The sequence below is a fragment of the Lepidochelys kempii genome, chromosome 8 (genome assembly GCF_965140285.1).
Source record: "Lepidochelys kempii isolate rLepKem1 chromosome 8, rLepKem1.hap1, whole genome shotgun sequence".
In the NCBI taxonomy this organism is placed as follows: Eukaryota; Metazoa; Chordata; order Testudines; family Cheloniidae; genus Lepidochelys; species Lepidochelys kempii.
This window is the reverse complement of record NC_136387.1, coordinates 27,121,837-27,143,499: the sequence shown is the minus strand read 5'-3', so window position 1 is coordinate 27,143,499 and position 21,663 is coordinate 27,121,837.

Below are 21,663 nucleotides of genomic sequence, written 5' to 3'. Positions count from 1 at the left end.
ATACTAAAGGTTCCTGCTATGGCACAACTTTCTAATCTTGCATCTCATTCAAAAGTTCCTGGAAAGATGACAGGTTTACAAATGCTCCAGCTCCTAGCACTTCTGACAAAGATCAGTGTATGTGGATTTTTAAATAAGTAATTACACTTTATTTATAAGGTTCACGCCATTTTGCTACTCCTTGTTGCCTGTTGAAAATTCAGTTAAGTTTTGTCATCTCTTGCAGCAGCATGTGTGGAATGATCCTGCCTCCATTTGGATTATGCCTTTCTTAGGGAGCCAGTAGGTTTTATGGTTACCTTTATGTCTGACCCAGCCTGCCTCTTGCCTTCCTCATTCCTCCCTCCTTTAGAACAAGGGGATTTGTTTAGAAGACACTGCAATTAGACACATGTGACTGGCCCATGCCCATGGGGCTCATGCTAAGGGGTGTTTAACCTCGGTGTATACATTCAGGCTCAGGTGTCAGCCCAATCTCTGGGACCCTCTCACCTCACAGGGTCCTAAAGCTCACGCTGCAACCCAAGCCCAAATATCTCCATAGCTATTAAACAGTCCCTTAGCCCAAGCCCTGTGATTCTGGGTCAGCTGGTACAGGAAAGCTGCAGGTTTTTAATTGCAGTGTAGACAAACCCTTACTGTCACTAGTAGATGCCCAGTCATTCTGCTCCTAGACAGAGTCATACTAGCTAAAGGCAGGGGAAGGATAGATATTATTTTTAAAACATTCTAATTACATGATAAACATTTAGAACACATTTTACAATCATATATCATTTTCCCTTTGTAAACTCCATGAACATTATCATTTCACATTTACATTACAATAGTTCCAAGAGGACCAAATCAGGACTAGACTCTAAATCTGTAGCTCCAACTCAACCCTCCACCCCTCCCCACACACCATGTATTTATATTATTATAAAGGAAGAGTCATTTATCAACAATTGCCACTCAGCCATGGCATTATTACTTAGTTCATTTCTCACGGGCATTATAGCTCTTTGGAAAAATAACAAATATTCTTTAAAGGAGCACAGAAAGGTCTCTGATGTTCATCTAGCGTTAAATTCACCAGGATGTACATGGCCAGTGCAAGGTCTTCCTCATCATGTACGCTGTGTCTTTTGGCTGAAAATATGAAGTGCCTTATGGCTGCACATGCGGAGTACACAACTACCACACAACAAAGATTAGGTCTCTGTGCTAGTCCAGCGTAAGCAACTGTGGAAGGCCTCAGGATGTCTGTGCAGGGAGTTTATTTCACTGCTTCAGCCTCTAAGTGCACCACCTAGGGAAGTCACGTGGGCTTTAGGGCGGTAGCATGCATTTCACCTGTATTAGTCAATATATATCATGACTTTATATCAAAAACATTTGGCACAGCTTAGCAGTGGGTGTCCATGGAGATATGGTGTGCATGGGGTTAAATATTTAACATATGCTCATGAAAGAGTCAGAATTTCCATGCTTTTCCCATTTCAACTCACATAATGACCCTATTACTAAAACTTAACAGTAAATGAAGATCTATCTTTAACACCAGCTTGGTTTTTCTCTGTATTTAGGAGAAGAATATAAAAAGACAATGCTTTTATGAAGGGTGTGTTCATTAAACCTTGAGAGAAATTTGAGTTGATGGACCTACCTGTTGTGAATAAAGGCTTTTACTGTAGGAGATTGTAGCCACACAAGATTTCCTGCAGATCAAACCCTTCTGAAGCACTTTAGTGTTTCCTGCTATTTTCTTGTCTGGTATCTTCACCTCCCAATGCTTAATAGCAGTGTTTTAAGGACCTGAAAAAGGGGAAAATGTCATTTTATAAAAGGCAGGCTAGTTTTAGCAATGTCACCTTGCTCCTGATTGTGCTTACTGTATATTAAAGGAGAGAAGAGACAAATTGTGTTATTGGAGCCAACAAGCTGGAAAAGTGGGATTTGTTGACGTTCCAGGGTGGCTGCTTGTGACAGTGAAATAAAGAACCATTCTCCTTTAAGGAATTTGGACACCCAGATTTGCACTAGAGATGGTTGTACACTTCAGGGGTTTAGTTAACCTCAAACTATATTTTGGATTTGCAAAACAAACAGCAGTTGATACTTAAAATTCAACATTTGCCAGCTGCTAGCAAATAGTTGTGCCCCAACTACACAACTAATCTTGTCCTATGATGTCCCTCACATACCCTCATCCCTAGCCCTTCTTCTATGAGCATCTCTATGGTATTAATCTCTGTCCTTCTGCTTCTCTTCCACCACTCCTCCTCTGAATCCCTCCTTAAAACACACTTCTCCCAAGATGTCTATATACCCTAATCCTTCCTTCAAACCATCTTTTTCCTCCCATGAAGTGTGAGGCAATTAAAAACTACAACAAAAGGACCAGACCCTCAGATGTTATAAACTGGTAGACCTCTGAAGTAATTGGAACTATGACAGTTCACACCACCTGAGGATCTGTCCCAAAGTGTTCCTCTAACTAAAGAGAGCTTGTACTGTGCTGCAGGGATAGAACATACCTCTTCCTCCTCTTCCCATCTGGACTGAAGGAAGTGCTAGGCTATTGCATCTACTTTCTCCCCCTCATTCTCTACTTACTTTTCTGTGTCTAGTATTTTCTGTATTGGATTTTCACTTTGCCCATTCTATCCTCCACTACTCAACCCTATTTTTCATGGGTTTTTCCCTCTATATGTCTTTTGTTACAGTCTTCCTACATGGAATACAAACTCAGTAACATTTGAGTCAATTTTTTGAACCCATAATCAAGTGGGTTCAAAATTAAGTGGAAGAAGCTACCCATCCCAGCACAGAGCATGGTGACTTGGGATAAATACTTTGTTGAATCTTGTTATACAGGTACTTCTGGAAATTGTTTACTCTGAATCTTAGCAATCTGGGGCATTTTTAACCATTAATTTTAATTGTCTTTAACACAGAGGGCTTTAATCATGGCAGTAGCTCTACTGAAGTCAATGAAGTTATGTTGTAAGTATGGCAAGCAAGATTTTGCCTATGTTAATAAATAATATTTGACACTATAGTTGCTTAAATAATTACAACACTCATTACATTTTGGAAGTATAACATAAAACATATTGTAGTCAAATAATACATATTTGCATTCATGCTTGGACAGACTTGGTTTACCTTCAAGTCACTGGATACCTTTCATGAACCGACTGTTTTGCCAATTAACTTCAGTACAAATTAATGATTTGTGCTGCTTTCAAAACCTAACATTTCCGGAAGTTACTGTCCCTTAAATCTATAATTCTGTGAACAAAATCCCCATCAGTGTGGCATGGGCAATGTCCTGAGTTCTTCTTGTAAGCTTCAGCTGTTAGAGGAACTTGTAATTGCAAAAATGATAGGAAAATAGATTTGGTGCAAGGAAATGCATTAGTCCTGACAAAGAGAATTGATAGATTCATTGGGATTCAGATATGCACTCATGTTCCTACCTAACATATTGTTGGGGTGGGGGAGGGGTTGTAGGCTTTGTTTTGTTTGTTTTTAAGAAATTAAGGAATACTTTGGAAATGTGATATGCTAATGTGTTTTATATGTCTAGTAATAGGAAATGATGAATACCTAATACTCAAAACAACATTTGCAGTGAATAATTTGAGAGCATAAACCATTCATTCAACAATTTCAAATAATTAACTAATTAATAACAATGACTATTTATTTATTGATGGATAATTCACGAGCAGATAAAGGGGTTGCATTAACTAAATATACTGATACAAATAATTTGCCAGATCCTGCTTATGTCACATACGCATCTCTGGCTGATTCATTGTGAGCTAATGAGCTTTCTGTAGGCAGAGGTATTCAGATCTCTTTAGCCAATGGGAGGATCATGGTGCTGTGCAACCTTTATCTCCAAGCAGTTAGGGCCGAGAAGGAGGTTGTTTATTAAATCTATTGTTTTAGATGTGAACCAATGAGACCTTGAAGTTCCACCAGGCTTTAGCCTCAAATTGTTGCTTGTTGAATAGAATTTTTTTTTCAACCCAGCTGAAGGGTCTGATTTTTCAGTCTACATAGCTACGTGCTTCTCACCCTTTTGTATGTAAGAGGCAGCACAGCTAACTGTGCATTTTGTTAACATTGCCCATTCCCACCACTTTCTAAGATCCTGCATTCAGTTACTTATTACTTTACCAAACGTGAACCATTCGTAAAATTTTCCATGCTGGGTGTGTGCCTCTGGCTCAATTTTTTTGAGATCAGACACTGAAACTTGTGCATGTGCTGAAATGCTTTACTGGATCAGGCCTCTGTGAGTGAAATTCTAGCTTGCTGGCAGTAGTTGTCACTCGTAGAACTGGTTTCAGAGTAGCAGCCGTGTTGGTCTGTATCCGCAAAAAGAACAGGAGTCCTTGTGGCACCTTAGAGACTAACAAATGTATTTGAGCATAAGCTTTCGCGAGCTACAGCCCGCTTCATGTAATTGATCCAGGAGAACACATGTTGATTTAAAATTTGCTAATCCATAGCCTAATATATATACTCTATTCATAGCATAGACATTGTTTAGTCTATGTTTAAATCTGGAAAGAGAAGAAATATCTAACATATTTTAAACTGAAATGATGATTGTGGCATGGAAGCTTTTTCATCAAACACAGATGCCAGAGAAAGAAAATAGAATAGCACTACAAAGAAGGAAGAGAAAAAAATGAACACAAATGGGAATTAAGAGAGTAAATGTTTGTACAGTGCTTTGAAGATAAAAGTTATTACACTGTATACATACTAAAGATTAGTATTTTTCATAATAATAAGAGAAAAGATTGTCAGAGATTAATACCATTGAGACCACTCTTGAAATAAACAAAATAACTTTTTAAAAACTAGACACAGTCCTGAGGCAAAAAGGATATGCAGAACAAAGGAGGAAGCTCAATTGGACAATTGCACTTTGAAAGTTCCTTAAAGAGTTTCCTCTCCCCCCCACCCCGCCGCCTTGAGAGACGATCTTGACAGATGTTGCAGTGTTGTTCTAGCTATGTTGGACCCAGAGACAAAGTTGGTGAGGTAATATCTTTTATTGGATCAACTTCTGTTGGTGAGAGAGACAAGCTTTCAATCTACACAGAGCTAAGATGAACAGTTCAAAAGCTTGTCTCTCTCACCAACTGAGGTTGGTCCATGAAAGATATTACCTCACCCCCCTTGTCTCTCTCAACTTGAAAGATTACATTTATAATGTATTATACTTGCAGACCTGTTTTGCTTGTCTAGGACTTGAGCAATGTCCATTGTAGGAAATGAGAGTATTTACCTGGGCTTCAATAAGTGTTAGATAAGGTCTGCAGGCTCACATTCTGTAATATGATCCATACAGGGAGGTCCCTGTTCACATGAGCAGCTCCTTTAAATTCAGTGGGATTGGTATGGTCAGAAGGGTCTACCATTTGGATTCGATTGCAGGATCGGAGCCCTAAAAGTATTTTTTTTTAAAAAAAACCCCTCTAATCTGATTGATATTACTTACCAGTGTGAATAAGCCACATATATATACAAGCATATCCTAATACCCTACTTTGAGGAAGATGGTAGGCTCAGTGAGGCTCTCAGCAAATAACTGAAATACTATATTGAATGACTCTCCTAATAGCTTTTGACAAACTTGAATCTGTACAAGATACCCCTCTCTTTCTAGTGAGAATTCATTGTTGACCACGGTTAAGCCTCCCTTTTTCATGTGAAGCAGCTTGTTTGGTGTACAGAGAATTGTGTCACTCAGTAACATTAGGATCAGACCAGGCTGATTAATAACTAGGTAGAAAAGCTAAATGTTTGTGATAGACCACATAAATCTCTCTAATACAAGATGTCGACTCTGCAGCCTATAGCACTGATATAGTTTATCTTACATTGTTTCCCCCAAAGTGTGAGTGACACACCACAAAATAGTAAACTTCATTAGAGGCACAAATGCTTTGTTAATGGACGGAGGTAGTGAAGAGAGAGACAGGATTTGTGTGAGTGGAAAATATTTATATTGCCAATGTCTAATATGATGGAAGGAGGGAATGCAAGAAGATGCCATATAAAGCTACTGAATACAATTGGTGGTGGTGTTTATTATTTGGTATGTATACCAAAGCTGCAGCCTACAGTGCTTCAGACTCACGGAGAACCAGTAACGTTGCTGAATCTTCCTAGGGAGCTCAATTTAATCAGAAGCATACTCATAATATCACACTTCCATCACTAAAAAAAATCTATATTTATTAATTATTATTATTATTGTTGTTTAAATTTTCATAAAACCTACACACAAGTTATCATAGCAACAAATCATTCATCAGGAATGTTACTTTGAGCTTGTCACCATTTTTGAGTTCACATCTGAAATTATTTCCTTCTTTCTGGCCCCAGTCCTGCAGTTACTTTGTACACGGATTTCAGAAACTTTTGTGTGACTAAGGGTATGTCTACATAGTAAAAGCTGTGCATTGGCTAGCCTACCCAAGGTAGCATGAATCCAACTAGTATGGATAACTATAGCAATGAAGACAGAGCAATATGTGTTTCAGAGTGGACTTGTGAGCTGAGTACATACCCAGGGTCTGTGGCGGGCTTGTACGGCCTGCACTGTTATTTGTATTTGTGCTTACTGGATTCAAGCTAGCTTGGGTAGAATGGACTGTACACAACTTTTGCTGTCGAGATATCCTTAAGAACTACAGCAATAGAATCTTAAGGGTCCGTTCCTGTACAAATTACCTCCTGAATATACCACAATGAATATTCTAAAGTGAATATTCCCCCATCAGCTACAACATAAACTGAACAAGATTTGGGTTTTGGTTGCTTTGGGGTGTTTGTTGAAAAAAAATGTACTCAGTAGTATGTATTTGCAGGATTGGGCTGTTAGTTTGTAAAGTATTATGCATATTTACACCACTCTATGCATAAACATTTTTTGTTTCTGGTCAAACTGAAAAAAACAACCAACTTTTATTTTTTTTAAATTTGTTTGGTTTGGCCACTGAACCAAAAAACTGGTTATTTGCATACTTCTGGTTAGTTGCATTAATACAATTAAACTCCCCCAGAACCATCCCACAAATCCTTTGTGCACCAATATCCTTTCCTTTCCTCACCATCTGAAAACAAAGCCTAGCTTTTCTTCATTTAAACAAGAACCATAGTAATATGTGCATGTAAAATGTTAGTTTCCCTGAGTCTATATTAAATTAAATATTGACTTACCAAGCACTATGTCATTTATTATTTACTGTACTCAATCTGTGGGATTTATTAAAAAATTGATAAGAAAGGCTAGTGGTAAAATCCCTACAGGTATTGAAGTGAGATCCAAGGCCAAGCCAATTACGAAATCAACAAGTCTATGGTTTCAGAAATAAAATGACAGAATTTGATTTCAGCAGTATTTGTTATTTTAGGACACTTTAAGATACTTGCTTTAAAGGAATAATGCTCCACAGTATATGTGTTCATATATATATATATATATATTCTTTGTTATTTGCCTTTAGTTCTCTTCTGCCCTTTCCTAATTGTTGATTACTTATTTTATTGGAATGAAAAAAAATATATTGAGCATATAGCCTGGTGATTCTCCCTCTCTCCTTTCTAATTTTTTTTTTTTTTTGGTAAAGCAGTTTTAATGTGTGTGAAGATACTAGATAAATATCCTGTGAAGATACTAGTTTTCAATATCAGGCATGTTTTTTCTCAGCGTGTCTCAGTGCTGATATGGAAGGAATACCACTGGAAGTGAGAGGACAGTTCCATTATATAGTCCATTCACCCCTTACCCTCTATGCTGAGTCTTCCAACAAAAGTTTCAATTGTGCTGATGGTTGTAATGTGGACACTGAGGTTATGAATGATCCTGCAAACCTTTTACTGCTGTGAGCAATTCCACTGAAAGTGACAGAGTACCATCAATGTTTGCATGAAGGGGACACGTGTTTACTAAATGTCCTAGACATACCTTTTTATGGACACTATGCCCTCAATCGAAACCCCATCGAAACCTGTATCATTTACATTTAAAAATAAATCAAAATCTTTCAGTATCATGAGGAAGAACAAATGCTTTCCCCCCGCATCAGTATTAAAGGAAATATACAGATGAAGTATGTGTATCCAGTGTAAACCATTACTTTCAGTAGTTAATAACTATTAAACAATTAAGGAAAAGAGCCATGATGTGTTAAAACTTGGCTGTTTCTTATATGACATTTCAGGATGTCTCTGATTACTATGTATAACACAAGATATTGTGCTATATTAAAAAGGCAGTACAGGGCAGGTGTTGGTTACTATCTCACCTTATCAAAAGCCCCATTGCCCAACTGTTGCATAAGTTTTGTGCTGGCCCTCTGCACATGGGTGAAGTTCACCCTCAATTCATTACACTATTCTAAACTCTGGAACAGGGTTCTAGGTTAGTTCTCCAAATGCAGAACAGCACTGGGTTTCAAGAAAAAAATCATTGGGGCGGGGGGTTGGGAGCTTTATTGGTCACAACTTTCTTTTTCCATGCAGATGTTTTGAGAAGAGAAAGTCCAAACTTGTAAAACTTAAAAGCTAAACAACTCCAGGTAGAAAGATCTTACCTTGCCTCTAACCCAAACAAATAGGATACTGTAATTTGCACATGCATGTGATGAAATATCCTAAGGGCAAACTATCTTAATTCATTTTGTTATTTGACTACCCCTCAAATGTCAGCCTCTGGCTCCACTACTGATGATTTTCATAGGAACTAAGGGACTTTCATTCCAAAAAAAGGTTCTTGTTATAGCAAAAATCCATTGTGAAGTCACCAGACAAGATGTGATAGCATTTTATTAGAAGAAAGCATATGTCTGAGAGCATGAAAAGGAGAGTTCATCATTAAATGAAAAGGTCTTTTCTTGAGCTGCTGCTTCACTTTTGGGGGAAAAAAACTGATCTGAGGGAACTTTGTTTGCTCGAGCATAAACTTAGCTCAAGCTTTGCAGAGACTTAGATGAAAGCAAACAGCATGAGAAGCAAAGTTTATGATTTTTCATTATGGTTGGATACACTATTAATAAAGATTTCTCCATAGTAAATCTGCAGCAACATCATATCTATCAATACCAGCACTCAAACATTAATGCTATCAACAATAAAACAGTGATCATAATCTTACAACTGCACATAAAGAGCTTATGGGCTTTTAGTCTATAATGAGCTACACAGATGGTCTGTGACTCTCTCAAAAAAAATTTCTGCAGGAGTCAGGGTAAGAATTTACATATTCATGATAATAAATTCTCATGTTGTGCTTTTGTATATCAGAGTGTGTGGGGCTGGGAAGGAAGTCTAGGCTAGACTATGAATGTATATCCCAATTAAATATTGGCATGATTCCTGATAGAAAGGGGCTAAGACAGGAGACATTGATTTTAATAACAACCCTAGGTCATTTAAAACACTATTCACTGTTTTAACTTCCAGATGGTAATTTGGGATCAGAACACCTGGGTTCTATTTTCAGCTCCAGAGTAACCTAATTGAGCAATTCTCTTATGCCAAAATTTTCAAAGGTGGGATCCTAATGTTAGAATCTACATTCATATTTAGAAATCAAATAAGTGGCTTGATTTTCAAAAGAACTACCACTTCCATTGACTCATATCTAAAGTTATTCAGTCTTAAGAATTCAAAAATATTTTCTCCAAAATATGACTGTTTGGTTTTTAACCTCTGTGTACTTTAACTTAAACATATTCAAAATAATAGTATCATTTACATGCATTCCAGAGATTTTGTATGGTTTAATTTATTATTGTTAAGCATTCTGAGGGCTAGAGTGCAAGCTAGAGATAGGCCCAAGCCAAAATCTTAAACAAATACCAGGGAATCTTTGTGAGAATTTATGTAACTGAATCCAAACTTCATGGCCAGATTGCAACCCCAAAATAGGCTAAACAAAAAACAAAAGGCTGAAGGATCTTGTTTTTTGGTATTCCTGTTGACTTTCCATAGAAAGAACAATCTACATTAAAAATCTGAGATGCAGAAGTCATTTTAAATCTCGGTGTTCTGTGGAAAACTCCAACAATAATAGAAGTTATATTGCTGACCTGTAGCTTGTAAACTCTTTTATTCTGATCTATCAAAAGCCCAACTTTAACACCTCCAAACTAATTTTAAGGAATATTAGTTTTGTATCCAGCCTCTGCAGCTCCAACTCATGAATTTACAAATTAGTATTATTATGTGTGGACAAAATGTCTTGGTAATTTAGAGCCCGGTGGCTCTTTCATTTTATTTATTTAATTTATTTATTGAGGGGGAAAGTTTCCATTTTATGGTTTTTGTAGAACAATGATGCTGAAATTTTTATTTTTATATATATTTATGTGTACTTTTAGAAATTTAAACATCATGCATCAGGGCACTGTGGAATGAACAGTTCCTGAATGTTTAAATATATACTTATGAACAGGAGTACTTGTGCAACCTTAGAGACTAACAAATTTATTAGAGCATAAGCTACAGCCCACTTCATCGGATGCATAGAATGGAACATATAGTAAGAAGATATATATATATATACATATACATGCAGATAAGTTGGAAGTTGCCATACAAACTGTGAGAGGCTAATTAGTTAAGATGAGCTATTATCAGCAGCAGAAAAATACTTTTGTAGTGATAATCAAGATGGCCCATTTAGACAGTTGACAAGAAGGTGTGAGGATACTTAACTTTAGGGAAATAGATTCAATATGTGTAATGACCCAGCCACTCCCAGTCTCTATTCAAACTGAAGTTAATGGTGTCTCACAGTTTGTATGGCAACTTCCAACTTATCTGTATGTATATATATATATATCTTCTTAATATATGTTCCATTCTGTGAATCTGATGAAGTCAGCTGTAGCCCACGAAAGCTTATGCTCTAATAAATTTGTTAGTCTCTAAGGTGCCACAAGTACTCCTGTTCTTTTTGTGGATACAGACTAACACGGCTGCTACTCTGAAACCTATATGCTTATGGTGAACAGCTGTAACCAGATGCAATCTGCAGAACTCCCAGGCTCAAAACTTGTTTAATAAAAACCTAAATTATACTTCTTTCTTTCTTTAAAATAGGCTTCTATATATGCATATAATAAAACAAGAGAACATACAAACAGTAAAAGGAAAAATAACTCAAATTTAGCTAATGATGACTTACTAGTAACTTTTGTACTTGTTTGATATTACTGTATCTATGTGTTTATTTTAGACCTACACCTCACACAAGTGTGAGGGTCAGTTCTTGGATCACAGAATACTGAATATTTCCACAAAAACAACAAGGAGTCCGGTGGCATCTTAACTAGACTCCTTATTGTTTTTGTGGATACAGACTAACACGGCTACCCCCGATACTTGAATATTCCCAGAGAAGTACAATGTGAGACATTCCTGTACTAATTAACTTAGCGGTAATACACTGTGAAAATTCATAATGTTCATTATTTCCTGCATTTCTTAATAATAATCTGGCAAAGTGGTACTTTAGTGGTTCTGCAATTTGCTATACAGTGCTGTACAAAAGCTGGTCCAAGATTTCTCAGCATATATTTTTTTACCTATGCTTTACTTCTCATCAGCACCCTGAGCATCATCATGTAGCAGTTACTCTTCATTAGTAACTGCACTGTTATCACGCAGAAGTAGGAAAAAAGTTATTCAATTACTGTGGATGCTACCCACATTTTGAAGTCACTGTCAGTGCAAAGCCACAAGAAGAGGAAAACTGAAATTTGGGCTAAGTGATTAGGATTTGTTGCAACCATTCAACTGTATGGATCAAAACATACTTTCCAAAAGTGATTTCCTAACAGTGTTGAAATGTTTGCCCCTAGCTTATGCTAATCCATGTGCATTTGGATACCAGGATCAGACTGAAAGCAATTCACTTGATTTGTCTTAATTTCACACATTTTGAGTACCACTTCATTGCACGTAAAGAATGTTATAACTTGTAGAAGTGGCAGTTTGAGTCCACTATCACCTGAATGACCTGCCTTGGTATTAAACTGTCTAACAGAAGTTGCTCTGTCTTTGCAAAATGAACATGTTGCTTCTATGCCTGTATCAACTTTGAACAACGGCAGTTTTTATAACAAGGATATGAATATAGCCCAACAAGTAACAAAGAATGCTCCTGGAAATAATATGTCCCACGGATCCCTCAACCCACTGTTCCTGGAAAATCCTAAGAAAACAGATGAATCTGAAGGTCTGCAAATCTGACTTGTGCTGGAACAAAATTCAGAAGTACAGGAACCCTCCTAGAAAATAACCAACCAATACCACCAGCCCCTTTTAACCAGGAATCACTAGCTCATACAGCAACAAATAATCACAACTGCTTCAGTACATACTGACAGTATACAGATGAGTACTAAATTGGGGAAAGGAATTAGGAACACTTATGGAATTTTTTATGAACAATTTCAAAATCTTTTTCCCTTTTTCTCCCCAATCAAAAATCTTTGAATTTCATTTTTTTAACCAGACCGAGGAACTAGTTTTCCGGTCATTCTACAGTCCACAATAGAAACCATGGGTAATCCCGTGTAGTATCACAGCAAGACTATTAATGATTTCTCAGAGCAACTGAATGAAGACGTTTGGGCATAATTTAGGATTGTATGATTTATGATTCATAATTGTATGAAGTTTGGGTATAGCTAATGACACAAAGGTAGTAGGAAAAGAATTCCATTTTTTTTGCTGGGGTATTGGGAATATGGCATCCCTGAGTGGGAGGGGCATAACCATACTCACTTGCAGAAAGATTAGACGTGATTGTCTTATTAAAGATAGCTTCTATTTATGTCTTGAATTATATTATGTATTCATTTTCTAAGGCTATGTGAATGAGGCACACAATGTTAAAGAATTGATTTGCAAAGGGATGCCGTAAGTGTGATCTGGAGTGTGTGAATTGATGAATATTTCAAACATGTGGAAATAAATATTTATGTAGCCTAATAGTGTGTTTCACTTGCCTCTTTCAGATCCGACATTCAGGAGGACAACCTCTTCACTATACTGTGAAGGTTCACAGTTCTGTCTCCTCTATCTTTATCTATTATATTGTGGCCAGAAAGAATATTTTTGTTTCTCAGAATGCCCCTGTTCATGTAACATGTCTTTCAATACTCTAGTCGTTAACACAGTAAGCCTCGATGCTGTACGATATTTATAGCATACTAGAGAATGGGGTGCAACTACTGCTTGAAATGCCTACATGCAAACTCATACTGTCCCAACAGAAAAAAAGCTAAAGGAAAGTAAAGGAAAGAATAAACAGTGAAAATTATAAAGCCAAAGATACTTTATTGGTTCTGGTTATTTACATGCATTTCTACCTATTCACACAAGTATATAAAATAAGCATTAAAAAAACACATTCCCTCTTTATATTTAGTCAACAAAGAAAAACAGGGATGGACTTAAACTTCTGCAAGAATCATTTAAATCAAACATTAGGAAAATAATCTCTATATTAACTATAAAATGTAATAGACAGTGGAAGAAGCTGTCAAGGAAGACTGGGGAGGGATAATTATAGCAATCTTGTCCCAAAGCGGGAGGGATAAGAGCAGGCCATCCTCTACAGAGCCGTTCCTGGTGCTTCCATGAAGCTATGTGATTTCTGAAATCTCTGCTCCCATCTGATATTCCAAGAGAATTCTATGGGATTTTTGGTTGGATTTTAATCTTTCCAAGTACTTTTTGTTAATATTTAACATTTTTATACCAACCCATTTCTAACATTATCTATAGTGATCAAAAATGCCTGACATATAAAACCCTAATCCAGAAAAATACTTAAGCAGGTACTTAATTTAAAATGTGTGAGCCTTCCTATTGACTTTATTGGGACTACTTATATGCTTAACATTAAGAAGCTGCTTAACTGTTGTGCTGGATCAGTGCTTAAGTTCAGATAACCAAGCTTCTTTTCCATTGCCTTTTCACTCAATTAAGTATTCTGGTAAACTTGAATAATTGATTGTGATTTCACAATTCAGATCCATCATGTGCAATATAAAAGTTAAGCATTTAAAGATCTACTGATGAAGGCAATTGAGTTATAGATCTTCATCAGCATACATACATATATATGGCTGAGCTACTTTCATTCCCATTGTTTGAAGGTAGTAATAGGAGGAACTCAGCGCTCCTCAATATAAGATTAGGGTCACCAAAAGCTCCCTTCTGTTTGCCAGTACTTGAACTTACAGATCAGCTGATATAACATCTAGGCAGCCAAAGGGAAGCTCACAAGAATAAGAGGCCGGGTGATTTATGGAAATAAGCATGGGTCTGGGAGCAAGGAACGTCCGCTTTCTATTACTAGCTATGATTCTCTTGGTCAATTCACTTACTCTTTCTGCCTCAATTTCCCCATCTGAAAAGGGGTGGGGTAATGCTTACTCACCCAACAGTGATTCCCTGTTTGAGATGGTGGGAGAAAGATATTTACAGAAGGAAAAGAGTGAAGGAAAGCTTAGATTGTTTGGAGAAAATATGACAGAGACATAAGAGTTGGAGCAATGGAGATGGGACAAAAAGACAACATAATCTGGGACAGAGCATGGGGTCAGCAAGGGCAGGGGTGAATGTGAAAAAGTCTGAGAGGACCCAGATGCTGCTTTTCAAGAAAGGAACATAAGAGAGAAAATGAGAGGAAGACAAATAAAACACAAAAATAAGAGAAAATAAAAAATCTTATATGAGGTGGATAGATTGACCCACAAAGGGAAGGCTAGAAAAGGAAGTAATAAAAGAGAAAAAGAATAAAAATGGTAAGACACACACACACAACTTTTCAGATTAATGTGTTTTAATTACACCTCCCGGATTTATTGTACTTCCCCGGAGATATCTTACGTCTCAGTAGGGATGGGATAGTCCATTAGCCAGAAATATTCTGTAGTTCTAGATTCTGTAGTTCAATAATTGGAGAAATATGATGAAGTTCTAGCAACTTCTAAATGCCCAAAGTGTGTAGAGAATTGTCTCAATTTATTTTCAGATATTGACTACATTAAATACAGACCCCACCACAAGCAGCTGTTCTTCAGCTCTCCTGGAGTAGGCCAGGCTGGTGGTAGTTTTCAAGAAGGGAGAAATGCAAAGAACCCTCTCAAAGATCCTACCCCAAAACCACTTCAGATGATATGATCAAGACAGAGTGAAAAATAATTCCACTGGTCTGTCCCAAAATTGTGAGGTTGGGTCTGAGTGACAGAACAGTGTGACCCTTAAATTCTTAGAGTCTCAGTCTTCCATGTGTGTAAAATGTAAATAACTAAATTTACCAACCGTATAGGGGTGTTGTGAGAATTAGTTAATATTTTGTGAAGTATTTTGATGGTAACAAGTGTTCAGTTACTACCAAATGTCTACTTCGTACCTGAAACATATATTAGATGGGATTCTCACTCACCTTACTGTAATATAAAGAGCCCATCTTTAATTCCATTATCCCTCTCCATGCTCCCTATATAGCAGATTTTTAAGAGAAGTGTAGTTGCAAGATCTGATAATTGGTCTGTCTCTGTCTGTATCTGTGTGATATTTTGCCTCTGGCAGGAGCCTAGACCTGGTGCTTCAGGAGGAGGTACATTCCTTCTCTTTAATCAATTAGAGTGAAAAGCTTTATTGAAGGGCAGGGTTGGTCCATAGACAGAGCCGTCCCAAAGCAAGCAAATGGTCTGCACATGCAGTGAAGCGTGATTTTCTCTCTCTCTCTCTCTCTCTCTCTCTCTCTCTCTCTCTCTCATTATCCATTTTTTATCTAACTTTCTAGCTTACTGGATAGCTATATAGGCTGTACTTGTAAACGTAGAGAGCCCCTTTTAAATCTCTTTAAGCTGTTTGGCTCAGTGATTTCCTGTGGCTGTCAACTTCATGGATTTTCTACAAGCTGCAAAAAGCAATATCTTTTTATCAGTTTTAAATTTGCTTTCAGCCAGTTTTACTGAGTGCCACCTTGTTCTCATATTATGAGTCTGGATGGAGAGAAGCAGTAATTCAGTGTTTAACATGCCATCTGTTATTAGTATACATCCATCATGTCTCTTCTCTAAGGACCATATCTGAAACACTCTCCTCTGGTTTAGTAACACCTTATTTTACAAGTAGACCGATTGATTCTAAAAGAACTAGTGGTGGAATAAGGTACTGAGACTCTTTGCAAGAGTATCAGAATCTGGCCCTAAACCAACAATCCAAGTTTCTATAGTTTCTCTTTTCTGAATTTTCTTTTTTTAAGTACAGCTATGCAATTTTGGGGTGAGATGATGAGACAAATTTCAGTATTTGGGGTATACCCACACCACTGATTGATATAAAGCCTGTAATTTTATTAAAGAGAAATGGAGATGTTGACAGTTCAAGTTATTCTATTTACACAGGCAGGAAAAGAAAGGATGTCAGATGCAACACAGAATCCTATTAGCCTTTGACTGCCACTGAAAATTCAGCAGATATCTTAACTGAACTGTCTACAATTACCGCTAGATCTTTTTTCAGGAAAGGTGTCAGCTAATTTGGAACACAGGAGTGTGCATGTAAAATTAAAATTAGTTCTCCTGATGTTTCATTATTTTGTATTCACCCAATTTAAGTTCCATCTGCCATTTAATTGCCCAGTTGCCAAATCCAGCGACAAATTTTTGGAGCTGTACAAAATCTCATCTTTCCTTGACTATCTTAATAACACATGATACCAATTAATAAATGCTGACAGGGAGCTCAGTTCTTCACAATACACAGATGAAGGAATGAACCTTGCCCTGAAGATCTTAAACTCTAAGAAGTATCCTACAATTATGTCCTAGGTTCCTCTGATAAATGTAGTCACCTTAGTGCTCACCTTCCTGAACATTAATTAATGGTTTCCTATCTGTTCTCATCTACAACCCACACATTTGGCCTCCACACCTTTGAACATGTTGAGCGTTTCCACAGCTGAAGCAGTCACTCATTTTTACTGATCCATCATACCTCTTTATTTACTCCTGTGCAAGTTTTCCAAACATAAAGAAAAGTATTATCCCTACCCTAAAGTAATGACAGGTTTCAGAGTAGCAGCCGTGTTAGTCTGTATTCGAAAAAAGAAAAGAAGTACTTGTGGCACCTTAGAGACTAACAAATTTATTTGAGCATAAGCTTTCATGAGCTACAACTCACTTCATCACTTCATTGGATGCATTCAGTGGAAAACACAGTGGGGAGATTGATATACACAGAGAACATGAAACAATGGGTGTTACCATACACACTATAACCAGGTGTAACTTAAGGTGAGCTATTACCAGCAGGAGAGGGGCTGGCGGGAACCTTTTGTTGTGATAATCAAGGTGGGCCATTTCCAGCAGTTGACAAGAACGTCTGAATAGATATGTGGACACAGGTAGCAACGGGCTTTGTTGCAAAGATAGGTTCCTGGGTTAGTGGTTCTGTTGTGTGGTGTGTGGTTGCTGGTGAGTATTTGCTTCAGGTTGGGGGGCTGTCTGTAAGCAAGGACTGGCCTGTCTCCTAAGATCTGTAAGAGTGATGGGTCGTCCTTCAGGATAGGTTGTAGATCTTTGATGATGTGTTGGAGAGGTTTTAGTTGGTGGCTGAAGGTGATGGCTAGTGGCGTTCTGTTATTTTCTTTGTTGGGGACACCATCATAGGGCCTAATCACATCAGCCACACTATCAGAGGCTCGTTCACCTGCACATCTACCAATATGATATATGCCATCATGTGCCAGCAATGCCCCTCTGCCATGTACATTGGCCAAACTGGACAGTCTGTACGTAAAAGAATAAATGGACACAAATCAGATGTCAAGAATTATAACATTCAAAAGCCAGTTGGAGAACACTTCAATCTCTCTGGTCACTTGATTACAGACCTAAAAGTGGCAATTCTTCAACAAAAAAACTTCAGAAACAGACTCCAATGAGAGACTGCTGAATTGGAATTAATTTGCAAACTGGATACTATTAACTTAGGCTTGAATAGAGACTGGGAGTGGATGGGTCATTACACAAAGTAAAACTATTTCCCCATGTTTATTCCTCCCCTCCACCCCCCCTCTGTTCCTCAGACGTTCTTGTCAACTGCTGGAAATGGCCCACCTTGATTATCGCTACAAAAGGTCCCCTTCCCCCACTTTCCTGCTGGTAATAGCTCACCTTAAGTGATCACTCTGGTTACAGTGTGTATGGTAACAGCCATTGTGTCATGTTCTCTATGTATATAAATCTCCCCACTGTATTTTCCACTGAATGCATCCGATGAAGTGAGCTGTAGCTCACGAAAGCTTATGCTCAAATAAATTTGTTAGTCTCTAAGGTGCCACAATTACTCCTTTTCTTTTCACCCTAAAGCACTTACACTTTAAGTAAGACAAAGCAAGTGACAGAGTTTTCCTATAAGCTTGGTACATGTCAGTTGGAAGTGATATAGGAAAAGAAAGACCTGGGTGAATTGGTTGATCACAGGATGAGTATGAGCTATCAATGTAATGTGGCTGTGCAAAAGGCTGATGCAGTCCACGGATGCAACAGATGAGGTATTTCCAGTAGAGAGGGAAGTGTTAGTACCATTATAGATGGCCCTGGTGAGACCCATCTGGAATACTGTGTGCAATTCTGGTTTCCCATATTTAAAAAAGATTGCTGGTAATTAAAACGGAACAGGTACAGAAAAGGGCTACTAGGATAATTTGAGCAATGGAAAACCTACCTTATGAGAGGAGACTCAAAGAGTTTGGGTTGTTTAAGCCTAAAGAAAAGAAGGCTGAGTGGAGATATGATTGCCTCTCTATAAATACATCAGAGGGATAAATGTCATGGAGGGAGAGGAGTTTATTTAAGTTAAGCACCAATGTGGACAAAAGAAAAATGGACATAAACTGGTCATCAATAAGCTTAGTCTTGAAATTATACAAAAGTTTCTAACTATCAGAGGAGTGAAGTTCTGGAACAGCCTTCCAAGGAGAGCAGTGGGAGCAAAATATCTAACTGGCTTCAAGACTGAACTTGATAACTTTATGGAGGGGATGGTATGATGAAACTGCCTACAATGGCATGTAGCCAATCTGTGACTGCTAGCAGCAAATATCTCCAGCAGCTAGTGACGGGACACTAAATGGAAAGAGCTCTGTATTATTACATAGAATTATTTCCCAAGTCTATGGCTGGTGGGTTTTGGCCACCTGCTCAGGTTCTAACTGATCACCATATTTGGGGCTGGGAAGGAATTCACCCCCACCCCTTTCAGATTGGCAAAGTCCCTAGGTTTTGTTGAGTTTTTTTACCTTCCTCTGCAGCATGGGGCATGGATCACTTGCAGGTTTAAACTAGTGTAAATAGTGGATTCTCTGTAACTTGAAGTCTTTAAACCATGATTTGAGGACTTCCATAACTTAGGGATCTATTAGAGGAGTGAAGTGAGATTGTGGCCTGCAATGTGCAGGAGGTCACACTAGATGGTCATGATGGTCCCTTCTGACCTTAGGGTCTATGAGTCTATGAGAGGTGAAGAGTAGAGAAACGGGAACATGAGTAAGGAAATTGGAAGTTCTCTCCCTCTCTTCCTATGATCCACAGAGTCACTTCCTAGAAAGGCATTATGTGATGCTTTATATGAAGGATATACGAATGAAACCTGTCTAATCTCATGATGACCCACTAACTGGGCTTTCTAATGGGTATTCGGTGGGGACTGGTACAAACAGAATTATCCTCCCATATCTACCATCAAATAACTGTAGGGCTTTAATGCAACTACCCACCTGCCTATCCCCCACAAATATTTCAGCCTAGTGCTGTAATACTGGCAAAAGTCCATAGTCTCTATGCAAATATTCCACTGGAGTTTTGCTGATCTAGTGGTCCCTCCTCTCACCTGCCCCCAATGACCCCATCCTCACTGAATTTACAGGGCCCACAGCCTCCCTTCTGTGATGTATAAGGATGCAGAGGCTTCTCCCACCCCCGTCTCACTGCAAATTATGCAAACAAAGAGATCTGGGGATTAGACTGACTTTATTTAATGCACTGCACTTGTGAGGTGAACCAGATTGTACAAGAAGAAAGAATGGCAACGTATTATCCCAAATTCCAATATTTCTGGTGAAAGCTGTTTGCAATTGACTCAAGACATCAATCAGACATAGATCATTTTTTAATAACAACTGTATTTTTTATTTTTCCTCTAGCTTAGTGCATCCATCTTGCTGCTTCTTCCCTCCATCCTTTCACAGAAACTCTTATTGCACCAAAAAAGTATTTGTTCTCTTTTGTACAGCTTTAGGAAGATGGAAAATTAAAGAGACTCTCAGGTTCTTTGTGGAGACTGCGACTCAAACTCCAATCTTGAATTTCTTTCTTTATTTTTTTTTGAGTAAACATGTCCTTAACATACCACAGGATTTGTAACTTTCTTGATTGAATGTGTTATGCTGTTCTTTTCTTTAGAGTGCTTCTTTGCAACACAGAATAAAGCTGCTGTGGCTGTTGGACATCATTTTAGACCCTCGGTCTGATTGGCAGATCACAGAAAAGAAACATATCCCATGAGCCTCTATGTGAGGTCGTTACCAACTGATTGAGTATTCACTTTCATGCCTTAAATCTCTGAAACCCAGGTGTGTTGTAGATTAGCACAATTTACAAGCAGTGTGTGGAGATTTATTATGATAATTGTTGCTTTTATTTTTTATTTCCCTAAACTCAAAGATAATTAATGCCAGTATGTGTCCTGGTGTCTGACTCCCTTAATTGGCCCTATGGTGCCTTGGGTGTTTGAAAATCCACTCACTTAAAGGCTTTTTTTTCCTTTTGACTTGTTTTCCTGGAGCTGTTCATTAGTGCCTAAAATATTTGATTACGTTTAATTGTGATGTCTTCAATTCCATGCACCTGCTGCAATTTACATGGGGGCGGGGAGGGGAAAGAGGTTTGCAGGAGCTAAAAGAGTGAGATGGGGGAATTAAATGTAAAAAGAATTCCCCCGCAAAGGATAATTGGGGTTAAATACAGAAACAAAATAAACATATTATGGAGTTTAGATATTTCTAATTACTATGGTAGCACCAAAAGGATTTATATCATAATGGCTTCATCCTTCAATCTTTCTAAAACGTTTCCACTTATCTTCAGAGGCTTTCATCTCCAGTTGGACATCTGCAGTTAGTTTAAACCTAATCTCTAGTATTAGAAAGTCCACATGTTGTTCTTCCTGACAGTCTGGCAGCATTGAGTCCCAATCGTACTTGAAGATGTTTTGCTATGGTATAAATCTTTCTAGCTCATGCCAGCTTTCTTCCTGTTTCAGCAAGTGATGTACATTTCATCACCAGTTTTTTGTTAGGAATCCTGAAGTGGTCATAATATTCTAAAGCCTGAGATTAGTTTTCAAAACACAACTTACAACAAACGTACAAAGCAGCCCAACGGTACCAACAGGAATCAACAAATTGACAAAAAAATATTGGCCTGAATATTCCAATTCAGAAAGACCTCCACAAGGCAGGGATGAGGGAGGGAGTAAAACTGGAAATCTCTTGCATTTTCAACAGGAGAAATGAATCAGGTGTTCTGCCTTTTCTCTTAAACTCTA